The sequence below is a fragment of the Rutidosis leptorrhynchoides genome, chromosome 1 (genome assembly GCF_046630445.1).
Source record: "Rutidosis leptorrhynchoides isolate AG116_Rl617_1_P2 chromosome 1, CSIRO_AGI_Rlap_v1, whole genome shotgun sequence".
Lineage (NCBI taxonomy): Eukaryota > Viridiplantae > Streptophyta > Magnoliopsida > Asterales > Asteraceae > Rutidosis > Rutidosis leptorrhynchoides.
Window position 1 is genome coordinate 361,811,988 of NC_092333.1, and position 4,950 is coordinate 361,816,937.

The window sequence follows — 4,950 nt, forward strand, 5'->3', positions numbered from 1 at the left end:
ACCAAAAACACCTACAAACACTTTCATTCTTCAATTTTCTTCATCTAATTTATCTCTCTCAAGTTCTATCTTCAAGTTCTAAGTGTTCTTCATAAATTCCAAAAGTTCTAGTTTCATAAAATCAAGAATACTTTCAAGTTTGCTAGCTCACTTCCAATCTTGTAAGGTGATCATCCAACCTCAAGAAATCTTCGTTTCTTACAGTAGGTTATCATTCTAATACAAGGTAATAATCATATTCAAACTTTGGTTCAATTTCTATAACTATAACAATCTTATTTCAAGTGATGATCTTACTTGAACTTGTTTTCGTGTCATGATTCTGCTTCAAGAACTTCGAGCCATCCAAGGATCCATTGAAGCTAGATCCATTTTTCTCTTTTCCAGTAGGTTTATCCAAGGAAATTAAGGTAGTAATGATGTTCATAACATCATTCGATTCATACATATAAAGCTATCTTATTCGAAGGTTTAAACTTGTAATCACTAGAACATAGTTTAGTTAATTCTAAACTTGTTCGCAAACAAAAGTTAATCCTTCTAACTTGACTTTTAAAATCAACTAAACACATGTTCTATATCTATATTATATGCTAACTTAATGATTTAAAACCTGGAAACACGAAAAACACCGTAAAACCGGATTTACGCCGTCGTAGTAACACCGCGGGCTGTTTTTGGTTAGTTAATTAAAAACTATGATAAACTTTGATTTAAAAGTTGTTATTCTGAGAAAATGATTTTTATTATGAACATGAAACTATATCCAAAAATTATGGTTAAACTCAAAGTGGAAGTATGTTTTCTAAAATGGTCATCTAGACGTCGTTCTTTCGACTGAAATGACTACCTTTACAAAAACGACTTGTACCTTATTTTTCTGACTATAAACCTATACTTTTTCTGTTTAGATTCATAAAATAGAGTTCAATATGAAATCATAGCAATTTGATTCACTCAAAACGGATTTAAAATGAAGAAGTTATGAGTAAAACAAGATTGGATAATTTTTCTCATTTTAGCTACGTGAAAATTGGTAACAAATCTATTCCAACCATAACTTAATCAACTTGTATTGTATATTATGTAATCTTGAGATACCATAGACACGTATACAATGTTTCGACCTATCATGTCGACACATCTATATATATTTCGGAACAACCATAGACACTCTATATGTGAATGTTGGAGTTAGCTATACAGGGTTGAGGTTGATTCCAAAATATATATAGTTTGAGTTGTGATCAATACTGAGATACGTATACACTGGGTCGTGGATTGATTCAAGATAATATTTATCGATTTATTTCTGTACATCTAACTGTGGACAACTAGTTATAGGTTACTAACGAGGACAGCTGACTTAATAAACTTAAAACATCAAAATATATTAAAAGTGTTGTAAATATATTTTGAACATACTTTAATATATATGTATATATTGTTATAGGTTCGTGAATCAACAGTGGCCAAGTCTTACTTCCCGACGAAGTAAAAATCTGTGAAAGTGAGTTATAGTCCCACTTTTAAAATCTAATATTTTTGGGATGAGAATACATGCAGGTTTTATAAATGATTTACAAAATAGACACAAGTACGTGAAACTACATTCTATGGTTGAATTATCGAAATCGAATATGCCCCTTTTTATTAAGTCTGGTAATCTAAGAATTAGGGAACAGACACCCTAATTGACGCGAATCCTAAAGATAGATCTATTGGGCCTAACAAACCCCATCCAAAGTACCGGATGCTTTAGTACTTCGAAATTTATATCATATCCGAAGGGTGTCCCGGAATGATGGGGATATTCTTATATATGCATCTTGTTATTGTCGGTTACCAGGTGTTCACCATATGAATGATTTTTATCTCTATGTATGGGATGTGTATTGAAATATGAAATCTTGTGGTCTATTGTTACGATTTGATATATATAGGTTAAACCTATAACTTACCAACATTTTTGTTGACGTTTAAAGCATGTTTATTCTCAGGTGAATATTAAGAGCTTCCGCTGTTGCATACTAAAATAAGGACAAGATTTGGAGTCCATGTTTATATGATATTGTGTAAAAACTGCATTCAAGAAACTGATTTCGATGTAACATATTTGTATTGTAAACCATTATGTAATGGTCGTGTGTAAACAGGATATTTTAGATTATCATTATTTGATAATCTACGTAAAGCTTTTTAAACCTTTATTTATGAAATAAAGGTTATGGTTTGTTTTAAAAATGAATGCAGTCTTTGAAAAACGTCTCATATAGAGGTCAAAACCTCGCAACGAAATCAATTAATATGGAACGTTTTTAATCAATAAGAACGGGACATTTCACTGAGGGTCCGGGGCAGATGGAGCTGGAATCTCCGAAGGGTACTGGGCTCCACTAGAAGTAACCACTGGGGCAGGCGCCTAGCTGCTAGTCCCGAAAGATGAAGCGTCGGGTCACTCGTAGGCAACGGGATCGGTGTGTCGGCAGCAGCAGCAGGTGGGGTGGCTGACAAGTCTGAACTGCCCAAAGTGATAGCAGGTGGAGTATCCGACATCTGAACAAGGAAAAATAAATTTTTCCATGTCAGTAAGTCATAAAGCAAGCATGTATTAGGCCAACAGTTTAAATCATGTATAACAATAAGTAGCATGGCAATAATAACGAATCGTACAGAAGTAGCATGCAATCGAAAGCAAGTAATATCATACAGTAGTGAAATCATGTAGTAGCATACGGCATGTAGCAGTAAAAGTAAGCAGCAGCATGCAGTAAGTTCAGCAGAAACACGTAAACTAGCAAGTTGTAGATTAGTCCTATTAGTGAATCCTACTCGGTCGGGTCTTAGACTCACTAATGCAACTTAATTCCCTACAACCAATACTCTGATACCAAATGTGATGCCCCATACAAAACCATCGTGTACGAATCATCAACAACAGGATCATTACAAGGTTAAGTACTATATGCTGTAATAAAAGAAGTTGCATTCACGATAGAAAGATGACGTCATAATCGACATCAAATGTTTTACACCAACAGTATGCTTCTACGAATAGCAAGCATGAATAAATGTATGTGACCCTTAGGTCATTACAAAACATAATTTCAAATGTATTAAAGTTTGAATGCAAGATAAACAGTTCATGCGGTGATAACACTAGAGCAGCGGGTGTCTATGGCAAGACTAGTACACAGCGGAAGCAGCTAACCTTAAGCACCTGAGAAAAACATTCTTAAAAACGTCAACACAAAGGTTGGTGAGCTATAGTTTAAGTATAGCAGTATGTAAGGTAGGCCACGAGATTTAAGTGCTACAAAGAGCGTTTCAAAACAGTATGATAAAGTATATGTTAACCGTGGGCACTTGGTAACTAACTTAACATTTATACCCCATGAAAGTACATTTGGCAAGTACGTATATTTACGAAGTATTAAACACCCATTAAATGCTAGCGCTACTAGCTCGAGTGGGGATGTCAAACCCTATGGATCCATATCTAAGATTCGCGTTCACCGGTTCAAAAACCAATGACTAAACGTTACCGAGCTAAAGGGAATGTTTATGCCGTTGTATAACCCACACATATATAAAGTTTAAGTACTCGTGCCTAGTATGTAAAACATAAAATCCGCATGTATTCTCATTTCCCAAAATAAGTTAAAGTAAAAAGGGAATGTTATAACTCACAATGATAAAGTAGCGGTAAAGTATGACTCGGAAAGTAAGCAAGTAATGAAGGTTGTCCAAACGGGTCCTCAACCTAAGTCAAATATCACTAAGTTAGTAAATTGTCCGAATAGGTTTAAAAGTATGTAAATATGGTCTTAAGGGTCATCATCATTCATCATCAAATAAAAGGTGTAAAGTAAGTTTTGTTCATGAAAGTAGTTTAAAACAAAGGCTGAGTTCAGTCAGTCACCACGGCCTCTATACCTACTTAAATAAGGTGAGACCAGTGGCCATGGATCTGTATATGAGTCCTTTAGTTGTGGTAAAAATTACAGAAGCAAACTCATCTTCGTTTGACCGTGGTGACGGTCTAAGTGCGAGTAGGTCAGAATTTTCAGCACAACGTTAAATGGACATAGTGACGATCGGAGGGACATAAATCCTAAACCGTAACTCGGATTAAGACGAGTCCTCTATGAAAAGTTATCTACCCGAACAGAGATATCTGAAAATCATAATTACAGTAGCCCATGTCGTACGGGTCAGACACAGAAACAGTACAACAGTAGGGTCAGTAGGTTCCGGTGGTTCTTGGTGCTCGATGCTTATCATGGTTCTCATCCTTGATGCATATAGCTTCAAGTGTACAACTCGTTGATGTGTTTGCATCATTTTCACCAAGGTTTTACCATCATAACCCAAGTGTAAGTCTAAGACATGAAGCACAACTCACTTAAGTGTTGCAAGTGTTTTGATGAACCAAAGTTACATCAAAGTCTTAGATTCAACACATACATGAAATGTAAAAGTAATAATAACCAAGTTTTGACTATTATGACACAAGTGTAGGTCTAAGACATGTTGCACAACTCACTTAAGAGTTGTATGAAGTTTGATGAACCAAAGTTACATCAAGGTCTTAGATCTAACACATACATGAACTTTAAAACTAATAATAAGTTACAAACTTGAAAGTGAACTTATGAAATCAAGATCTTAAGTTGTAGAACATAGTTCTTAGTTAGATCTTAAAGATCCTAGACCCAAAAGTCTAGATCTAACATAAGTGTACAAAGTTATAGTTAAAGAAAGCTTACTTACATGTTCTTGAACTTTTAAAGTTAACTTTAGTTCAAGATTAATGAGATCAAAGTTAACTAGTAACATTTGACCAATATTAACCAACAAAAATGAAATTAAAGTGCATAATATAAAGAAATAAACTAAGTAAACAAGTTAATAAGTTCATGGGTTTCATACTTTAAAGATTCAAGCCTA